Source organism: Canis lupus, chromosome 27, assembly GCF_048164855.1.
Source record: "Canis lupus baileyi chromosome 27, mCanLup2.hap1, whole genome shotgun sequence".
Lineage (NCBI taxonomy): Eukaryota > Metazoa > Chordata > Mammalia > Carnivora > Canidae > Canis > Canis lupus.
In genome coordinates this window covers 27,116,710-27,127,520 of record NC_132864.1, presented here as the reverse complement: position 1 = coordinate 27,127,520, position 10,811 = coordinate 27,116,710, and the positions used below count along the sequence as shown (strand labels likewise).

The window sequence follows — 10,811 nt, the reverse complement described above, 5'->3', positions numbered from 1 at the left end:
CTGGGAATGGGATCTTATTTGGAAACAGAGTCTGTGCAGAAGACCAAGTTAAGAAAAAGTCATTAGGGGGGCTCTAATCCAGTATGACCGTGTCCTTATAAAAGGAGGAATTTTGACACAGGGATAGACACATATGAGGAGGAGATGAAGTGAAGGCACATCCATCTACAAGCCAAGGAACACTGAGCCATCAGAAGCTAGGAGAGAGCACTGGAACCAATTCTCCCTCACAGCCCTCAGAAGGAGCCAACCCTGCTGACACCTCAGTTTCAGTCCTCCAGCTTCTGGAACTGTGAGACAACGAATTTCTGTTGTTCAAATCCACCCAGTTTGTGGTCCTTTGTTACAGCAGCTCAGAACACTAATATGGGTGGGGATAGAATTTTCTAGAAGACTGTCCGTGCATTTACTCAGGTTATCAATAGGGCTTCTGACCCACCCCACCCTACTCAGACCATTAAAGTCCTTTCCAATCCTCACATTCTAGAATTCTAAATAATGAAGGGTACAGCAGAGAAAAGCATGACAGCCAGGTTTGGCTCTCCAGGGGATGCTTTATTCAGGCAAACTGAATTCATTACCCATGATTTCAGATTTGAAGGAACTTAATCAAAACTAAAGGCCAGCTCCTGTTTAATATCTAGCTTTGGATGTGATATCGGAAGACCTTGGTTCAAACCCCTGTCCCCCTGCTTTCTGGCTGAGAGACCGATTAAGCCTGTAGAGCCGCCAACAGGAAGGCAAGTGAAAATATGAATCAAGCAACTTTAAAAATTAATGCCTTCTCATCCTGTCACTCCACTTCTGGGCATCCATCTGAGGCTACGTGTTACAGAAAAAGTTTTATTTACAAAGGCATTTATTGAAGCAACTGGTTTATAAATTTGAAAAACCAAAAAGGAAATAAATGTCCCTGAATGAGATTGGTGGTTTAGGATACTGGCAGCCCCAAGGACTAGGCACCTGACTTCAATACCTGACAGGGTCAGGAAGTCCATTATTTCACCTTGTGGGAAGCCCAGGGAGAGGGTGCACTGATGAGAGGCCTCCAGGGGTCTGCATCTGCTCTGCTGCCTCCTTCCCTGAATGATGGCTTTGTCCCTGGGATGACTCTCCTCATGGACACAAGATGGTTGCAGAGCTCCTGGCATCACTCCCAGATCCAGCCACCTCCAGAGAAAAAACAGGAGCTTTGTCTCAAGAATGCTTCCCTGTAAGTGTCAAGTAACCTTCCCCAGAGCTCCCCATACCCCAGCAAACTTTCCTTCATATCCCGTTGATTGTGATTGGGTCTTACCCAACACTGTAAGAGAGCTGACTGTGATTGGCATGATCAGTCAGGGCCCGCCGGTGAGCTTGGAGATGGGGCTGGCCCCAGACAAAGATGATGAACTTGGACTCTATCAGGAAAGAAGTGGTAGGAGTTCAGAACTGGGTGTCTGGTAGGCAATCAACAGACAGATAATTCACCACAGGATGGTGTGCTCGTCACTAGTTAGTGGTTTAGCAGTAATTAAAAAGTTAGAATTACATTAAAAAGGCGGGATCCCTGGGTGGCACAGTGGTTTGGCGCCTGCCTTTGGCCTGGGGCGCGATCCTGGAGACCCGGGATCGAATCCCACGTCGGGCTCCCTGCATGGAGCCTGCTTCTCCCTCTGCCTGTGTCTCTGCCTCTCTGTCTCTCTCTGTGTAACTATCATGAATAAATAAATAAAATCTTTAAAAAAATAAAAAAAGGCAAAATAACAAACAGGTAGAGTCTGAGATATACACAACAAGAGCTGGGATCACCAATGAGAATGTATTCTTGCAAATCAGTAAGACCAACACTCCCACATGATTGGCAAGCATGAATATGTAAATGAGATACAAATAGATTTGCATTGGTTCAGGGAGAAAAATAAAGTTGATATCACTGATAATCAATACACTTTGCCTGCAAACTGGGCTGGGATAACAGAAAGTCACTGCTGCATTTTTGAGGAAATAGTCACTCGAATGCATTGTTGATGGGAGCACAAATGGGTACAGGAAGTTGGCCTTGAGATTGTACCCGTTTTTTTTTTTTTTAATGGAAGCAAAATTCACATAATGTAAAACCAAGCCTGTTCAAGTGGGCCATTCGGTGGCATTTAGCACATTCAGGATGTTGTGCGACCCTAACATCTATCTAGCTCCAAAACATTTCATCACCCCCGAAAGAAAATCCCACACCCACTGAGCAGCCATTCCCCGTTCCCCTCCCACCTCCAGCCTGACACTCACCAACCCGCTCTCTGTCTCTATGAATTTACCTATTCTGGATTTTCATATAGATGGAATCATGCAATATGTGACCTTTTGTGTCTGGCTTCTTTCACTCAGCATCATGTCTTCTAGGCTCATCCACGTGACAGCATCTATCAACACCTCATGCCTTTTGATGGCTGAATAATAGTCCGTTATATGTGCCTGCTTTCTGACCTCTCAATTTCACTTCTGGAAATTTATCCCAAGAAAATGATTATGAGGTTGTGCGAAGAACAGCTACCCGGATCTTCCAGAAGATGTTATTTAGATGGCCACAAGATAAGCCTGGAGAAATTATTTATGATTTATCTATATGATGGAATACTATGAAAGCGCCATCAGTTATATGGCAGTAGAATATTTTCTAGTACTAGAAAATACTTACGGCGTCTTGATCAGTTTTTGAAAAACAGATTATACACCCGCATTCTTCGCACGATCCCACTGTCACTCATGCTTTGCCTTACATCTATGTTCTTTACATTATTTACTCATTCTATTACGTTATTATCATATTTGCCACTCACCTTTCCATCCTTTACATGACATTTACATTATGTACATTTGCTACTTAGGGAGCACCTACTGTGTGCCAGGCACTGTTCTGGGTGCTGATTACAAAGCCATGATTTAAATAGATGGAAGTGACTGACCTTGGGTAGCTTTCTACCTTCTGCTGTGTGTAAGCTTGGTGCAGAGATGAATGGGAAAGGGGGGACTCCCAGAGGGGAGGGGAGGAGCAGGTTCTAGGCACATGTGCTGAGGGTCTGGATCTTTTTCTCTTTCTTTCTTTCTTTCTTTCTTTCTTTCTTTCTTTCTTTCTTTCTTTCCTGTAATGTCCACAGTTTCTTCAACAAACAGATGTATTACTTTAAAATCAGGGAAAAGAAAGCAGTCCTGGAAGTGGTGGGCTTATTAAAACTAGCTACATCACATCAAAATGAATATAACATTAAATAAAACTGCAGAATTTAAATTTTATAGAAGCCATGCTTACAATTATGTGTGTGTATGTATATATATATACAGAGAGAGAGAGAGAGAGAGAGAGAGAGAAGCTGAGTAGAAACCCACTTTCTTTTGTATAGTGATTGGCACATAGTGGGTGTTCAATAAATACCTGTTGGATGAATAGTCTATTTTTCCTTTACTTCTGGGTGTTTTTTGTTTTTTGGGTTTTCGTTTTTTGTTTGCTTTTTTTTTTTTTTTTTGTATTTCTCATGTTTTCCTCTGGAGCATGCAGTTCCTTTCTTTGTGAAACAAAACATCATTTTATTTTTTAAAAAATTAGGTGTATAGTACACTTGCAAGGTAAATAAACCTTTGTGTGAGGAGCTAAATGAAACCTGGTCTGCGCAGAGCACCTTCCACCTCATAGTAGGCCTTCTAGAAATGTTTGTTCCTTCTTTTCTCCCTGGAGTGCTTTAAAAAGGATCCTATTTACAAGAGAAAATTGATTCCCACACAACTGTTTTTCTCCTGCACATCTGTGATATAAATCAGAGCCTTCCTGAAGAGCATCTTTGAGCTCATAAACTCTCAGAACTGGGAAGGACCTTGAAGACTCCCCTTCCCGCCCTTCTTCCCTACAATCCCAAACTACAGATGAGGCTACTGAGGACCAGAGAGGGTAATGACCTGCCCCAGGCCACAGAAGCCAGCGACAGAGCAGGAATGGGAAATATCTTAGTCTATTGGGGCTGCCATAACAAAATGCCACAGTCTGGGTGGCTGACATGACGGACGTTTTTTTCTGCTTTTCTGGAGGTTGGAAGTCCGAGATCAAGGTGGGGGCAGAACTCATTTCTGCTGAGCGCTCTCTTCCTGGCTTGCTCATCACTGTGTCCTCGGGTGGTGTTTCCTCTGTGTGTGTAGACAGAGACCCAACCTCTGGAGACTCTTGCTCTTCTTACGAGACACGGGTCCTGTGGGATAAGGCTCCCCCCTTACGGCCCCATTTAACCTCAATGACCTACTTAAAGGCACCATCTCCAAATACAGTCACTTTGGGGGTTAGGGCTTCAGCATAGGAATTTTAACCCCATAATTCAGCCCATAACAGCGACCCACTCTTTACCTCCCTGAATCCAGTTCTTTCTACCATGTCCAGCTATCCCTGCCGCTTTGCGCACAGAGGAGGTTCAGGTTATAACAACACTTTATGCTCCCTGGGAAGGAGTGGGTTGTCTGCTGGGAGCCTCTGCCTTCCCTACGCAAATCCACACTTCCATGGGAGGTTGCCTTCATCCTTGCAAAGAGGCAGAGTCCAGCTTCTAGAAGAAAAGCTCTAACAGGTTGCCTCTCTGCCTTTGGTGTTACTGTGACACTCTGACACTCTGACAGTGGAGTTTCCCAAAAGACACCTGCGTACTAGTGCATTCTACATTTCCTGAGCTCTGCTAGCCCCCGGGCCAACTCCTGCATTGGGCTCCAGGGCACAGCAACAAGCATAGCTCCTCCTTCCTGGCTCCAGATGCTAGTGAAGGAGAAAGACACACAAACAGTAGACCTGAGCAAAGACCCAAGTCCCAGGGAGGCCAGTCTCAGGAGAGGAGCTGGACAGATGCTTCCATGAAGGCAGTGAGTGACTTTAGGATCGTGTTCTTGAAGCATAGACCCTTATACGGGTGTACGGGGATGGACTCACTGAAGCCCGGAAAACAGTGGGGTTGTAGGCAAATGATGGGAATGTGTATTTGTTCCTTAAGAGACAGCATGCAATTTTTCATCTGATTATCCAAAGGGATTTGAAGTCCCTCTTCCCCTCAGAGTTTAAGAACCCCTGTCTACACTGGATGGGGAGGTGTTTCTAGCTGCAGAAGATGGAGAAAAGCATTGCAAGCATAGAAGTACCACGTGCAAATACAAGGGGAAAAAGAGTCCTCGAGGGTGGAGCATAGGGGGTGGCAGGGAAGCAGGAAGGCAGATGGGGCCCACCTCATAAGCACCCAGCTCCCTTCAGTCTGGGTAAGGAATTTATCTGGTAGACCCATCGGTAACTCTTCCTGATGCTCAAGGTTGCAGTTCTCTAAGTCCTGTTAATTCCAGAGGTGCCCTTTTGCTGTCTAGGCTCTACTTTAAACCCTGGATAACCCGAGAGTTCCTAGAGCCCTGTGGTCTGGGAACCAGCATCATTCCCTGGATAGCTGGTTGGAAATACAGAATCTCAGATCCTGCCCCAGACCTGCTAAATCCAAATCTGCGTGCTACTGAGATCTCCAGGTGCAGGGCCAAGTTTGACAAGTGATATCCTGGAAAACTCCTGTCACTCAGAAAGTCCACTGTGATGTGCGTCCTCTGGCCGGGCTCAGATCGGACTGGCACGGCCAACAGGCCATGTAGAGGGGGAAGTGGGCTTGGGGACGGGGATGGGGATTGGGCAGAGTCACACGGCTGAGGAGTCCCGGCCACATCAGCCTGTCCCTGACCCTGGGCTGCCTTCCACGTAACCTGGAGACAAGTAGCTCCATCAGCTCTGTCCGCCGGCCCCCTCCCCCACCCCCTGGAGCCCTGTCAGGGACCCAAGGAGGGAGAGATCCACACCCTTCGTCTCTTCTGCCCACACCCTGCATCCTCCCAACTCCCCGGTCATGTATAAAACATTCCCAGAAACCACTTACTCCTCATGCATTTTCCATGAAGCCAGGCCCAACTTAAAACATATAAATATAAAAATATCAAGAAGCACTTTTTTAAAAAAGGACATGTTTCATAAAATACCAAGAGACCCATTTCCGCGCTTGCCCTCCTCTCAGGGCCGCCTCCCAGGGTCGCTCTCTGCTCCTTCCTCCTCTGGCAGCATCGGGGCCTTTCCTTCTCAACTCTGGCCTCCTTCCCCCATTCTCTTTTCATTTCTCTTCTCTGTCTTCCTTCACCCTTTCTTCTCTCCTCTCAGCGCCTGGACCTCTCTCTTCCCTTCCTTCACCTCTCCCTCCAGCTCTCTCTCTCTCTGGCTGGCTTTGCACCTGCATTCCACACCTCCTACCTGCCTTTGTTTCCCTCTATTTCTCCCTCATGATCTTCCTGATTCTCTTGCTCTGTCTCGCTGACTGAGCATCTCCTGTTTTCTCCCTGCTTGGTGTCTACCAGGGTCTCCGCTGGCCCCACACCCTTGAAAATGGTTCGGGTTAAAAGGAATGACAATGATATTAAGAGCTGGTGCAAATATGGAGCAACCGGAACTTTGAGCACAGTCAGTGGGCAGACCGAGGTGCGAACACTGTGGAAACAGTCTGGCAGCTTCTAGCAAAGCTAGAGGTGTGCTTACCCTGTGACCAGATGGTCCATGTGCCTGGGTATGTTCTGAAGAGAAATGAGGACTTAAATCCCCAAAAGACATGTGGAAAAACAGACACACCAGCTTCCTTCAAATTAGCTAAAACTGGAAACCTAGTGACCGAGTGACCATCAGTGGGACAAATGGACAACCAGATTTGGTTTATGTAAATATTGGAATCCGGAATGGCAATTAAAGAATGAACCACCTACCCTCTGGACATAATGATATGGACCAATGTGCAAAACTTTTAGGTTTGGAGAAACAAAACCCAGTCCTACACGCACACACAAATGCATACTGTACGCTTCCATTTATAAGAAGGTCAAGAACAAGCAAAACTAATCTATGGTCCAAAAAGTCAGAAAAGTGGTTATCCTTGGGGAGGGGGGTGTAGGTTGGCAGGAGAGCTTGCTGGGGGTTCGGGAATATTCTACTTCTTGATCAGAATGGCTCTCCTGGGAACAGTAGGAACTTAGGTAAATACTCACCAATGCACTCACTGAATGCACTTACTACTCATGCAGCTTATTGCATGTGAGGTTTTCTACAGTTAAAAAACATAAAACATAATAATACATGACTTTGTTTATCCTAATAATTCTTATTATTACTGCCATGAGCAAATGGCTCAGACTCAAGGCCTGCAATCTCAGACTCTGGTTCCAATCCCATTGATTAAGATGGGGACAGGCATGTATGTCCCAGCCACAGCCCCCATGGCTGAGAGCCCACCTTCCTCCTAGACTAGCTCCAGTCCTGGGATCCTACAGACAGAGAAGCTGTTCCCACCCACTCTCCACAATCCATGTATCTTTCTGATGCTTTGGGGTTTCTTCCCCTGCGTCATCTGCAACTATATTATGATGAGGGTTTAACTCAGCACTTGTTCTGATAACCAAGTAGCTCATTAACAGCACAAAACCTGAACCCAAGTTCATGGAAAGAGGGTGGCCTCCTTGCAAACCTTGGGGAAGTCTTTCTGCCCACAGAGCCATCAGAATGCTCTTAGAGCTGATGGAGGGGGGAGACTGGAGGGAATCAAAATTCCAGCTTGGGGACTCTGAAAGGGCCTTTATTTATATTTTTCTTCTTTATTCGAGTCTTCCCAGGAGGGGAGGAAAACAAGGAACCCAGGGTTTTTTTCTATTTCTGCAGCGTGGGTGTGAGCCCAACACACACAGCCCTTGGAGGCAAACTAAAACCCACTTATTTTCATTGAAGGGGAGGGACCAGGACCAGAGGGACCCCAGTACTATTAGTTAAATAATGGTGCTTAAAAATGCATTGAATTTAGCCGCCTCCCTCCCCCCTAAAAAAATCTGGAATGTTCCTATTGAGTATACTTTTTTCCCCTTGCTTATGAATATTAATGCTCCTCTCAGAGAGATCTACTTGAAAAAAACAAGAATAAATTAAATACCTACAGATTTTTCTAATTCCTCTTTTTGGTGACATGCCGTCATTACATCAAATTACTGAGATGGGCCCGCTCTCTTTTTTTTTTTCTTTTTGGGTGAAAATTATGGAATATAAAGTATATGTAAATGGAGCAAAGGAGAAAAAAAAAAACCTGCGAAGGAAGAATAGGGAAGGAGAAGCATTAGGTATTCCGCCGGCGTAGTAGTCAGCCAATTAATCAAGCAGTGGCGAGAAAAAGATGCAGAGGGATGAGTTCGCCCTTCACGTTGATGGGGCCGGCGCAGGGCAAACGCTCCGGCACCTGAGCTCACGGTTAGGCATGCAGAAAGGGATCATGGGAATATCTTCCCGTCTTTGTCTTTCTCGTGAAGGATGGAAAATGTCAAGCTGTTGTTTGGCTGGATTGAGGGGGGGTGGGGGAGAGTTGAGGAGAATTCACAGTCTGGCAAGGCAAGGTTTTAACTCTTTGAGAATATCTCTGCTTCCCCTCCCTCCCCAGCCCCCAGCTCCACCTTCTTCTTCTCCCAGCCCCTGAGCACATCTGTAGGGAACTCTGCCTGCAAACAGCAAGTGGGAGGGAGCTGATTGATGGTGACACGCAGGCTGGGGCAGCCAGTGTATGCGTGTGCGTGTGCGTGTGCGTGTGTGTGTGTGTTCTTGTGCACATGTGTCATGGCGTGGGGGTGGGGGCCAGAGGCATTTTTCCTTTCCCCCATAAGTGTTCTTTGTTCACTCTGGAAATGAGTATGCATGACCCCTTCTCTCCCCAGTCCTGTTACATCCCCCTTGGAAGTGAGAGGTGCCTTGAAATTGGAGAGTGGCCACAAAAAGGATGAGGAGAGTGGTGAGGCTTTGAGGCTTTGGGGCTCCCTCTGCATGGCCCTCAGTGTGCTGAGGCCACCCAGGAGAGGCACCTGACAGTCGTCCCTTACAGCAGCCAGAATTCCAGCATAACTCTGAAGAGCTGACCATTCCCAGGGCCGGTACTAGAGGGAGAGCCTCAGCACAGGGATTATCATTCGCACCAGTAACACTGGAAGTAATAATAATAATTATTAACACTGATAATATTACTATTGTAATAACCTGCCAACTTCCATTAGTAATGCCTTGTCTTGACTCTTTTAAATTCCCACGTCAATTCACTTTTTAAAAATTCCAGCAAATCCTTGATTCCAAGGAAAGGTGTGTCATCAAATCACTCATTGGGAAAATAAATATTTGATTCTCTTCACCTTCCCCGGGAGTGGGCATTGAGTGATCTACATGACAAATGAGATCCTGAGAGTGGAGATGGGAGGGAATTTGGTCTAGACCGATAAGTGGGCATAGACCCACTTCTCCACTTCCCACTCCAAGGATCGCTGTAATTTTGGCCAGAGACCATTGAGCAAAATGCCCTATACCCTGCTCCACCACTGTCACCCCTGACCTGCCCCATGACCGTTACCAGCTCATCATGTGATCCTGGCATGGGCCCCAGATACTAGATTTAATCCATACTTGAAGTATGATCCATCGACCAGCAGCAACCTCCCTCCTGAGAGCTTGCTAGAAATGTATAATCTCTGGCCCCAGCCCTAACGAATCAGGATCTGCATTCCAAATCCCAAGGAGTTTGTGTACACACTGAGGTTGGACAAACACTCTTTTAAAACAAATTTTCTCCCCACATTCACTATCTAAAATCTGGATGAGTATATCGTTCAAAGGCTGCTTCTACTCCACGAAATATGGTAACAGGTGGCTTTCTCTTAGAAGTGTAGGCACTGCTCCAGTGCTCTGCATGCCTTATCTCAGCCCTCCTCGAGAGCCAAGAGATGAGCACTGTTGCTATCTGCTATTACAGATAAGGTCATGGAGGCACAGAGAGGTAAGGCGACTTGCCCAAGGACAAACAGCCCGTAAGTGGCAGCAGCAGCATTTGGACTGAAGCACCAGAATCCACGGACATAACCTCCAGGTCAGTGATTCTCAGACTTGAGCTTGCATCAGAATCACCCTGAGGCCTTATTGCAAATTCTGGGCCCCACTGCAAAGTTTCAGATACAGAGGTTTGGGGTGGAGGCCAGGAATTTGCATCTCTAACAACCTCCTGGCACCACTGAGAACTGAGGTTCACTGCAGGACCATTACTTCTGCTAAGAAACCAACTGGTTTAATTATGAACCTCAACCCAACACAATCAAGATGTGAATCAGCCCCTCTGTCCTAAAAAGAAAAAAAAAATGTTGGGGATGGGGAGTGGGATAAGTGGAAATCTCAAACAACTAAAATCCAAACAAACCAACAAAGCAAAAGGCACTCCAGAGAAGGCCCAATTTGCCTTTTGATAATCCCATATTTGGTGGCATTAGCTGTCCCGACACTCCTCATGGCCGTGGCTAATTGAGGGTACATTGCAGCATCATTGCTGTAATAATCCTTTCTGTTATTTAACCGGGACGATACATGGGGTTATAATGAGTTTCCTTCCTCTGTTCATTAAACAGACATTTACAAGGCCTATCCTGTCCTGGTCGGGCTCTGTGCAGGTCACTGGAGACGGAGACAGATGAGCTGCCTGCCCCGAACTCTGACAACTCTCAAGTGGCCGGCCACGCCCTTCCATCTCCAGGGAAGGGGTGGATAAATTCTGGGAAAACAGGGTCCTGAAAGGGATTCACAGCTGAATGTTGCTTTTTTTATAGTATGCATTTTGTAAAAGTTGTATCTGTTCATAAACTAAAGTAATAGTAATGATGATGGGACTCCTGGGTGGCTCAGTGGTTGAGCATCTGCCTTTGGCTCAGGGCATGATCCCAGGGTCCTGGGATCGAGTCCC

The 10,811-nt window shown here is 46.3% G+C and overlaps 1 long non-coding RNA gene across 1 annotated transcript; it reads right to left on the bottom strand.

Moving 5' to 3' along the window:
- Positions 1–592: 592 nt before the first annotated feature.
- Positions 593–5,750, bottom strand: LOC140618998 (uncharacterized). The gene is made up of 3 exons (XR_012018971.1): positions 1,532–5,750; positions 1,298–1,400; positions 593–1,170 (listed from the first exon to the last, which is right to left on the bottom strand). It is a non-coding gene; the product is annotated as an uncharacterized lncRNA (long non-coding RNA).
- Positions 5,751–10,811: the final 5,061 nt, after the last annotated feature.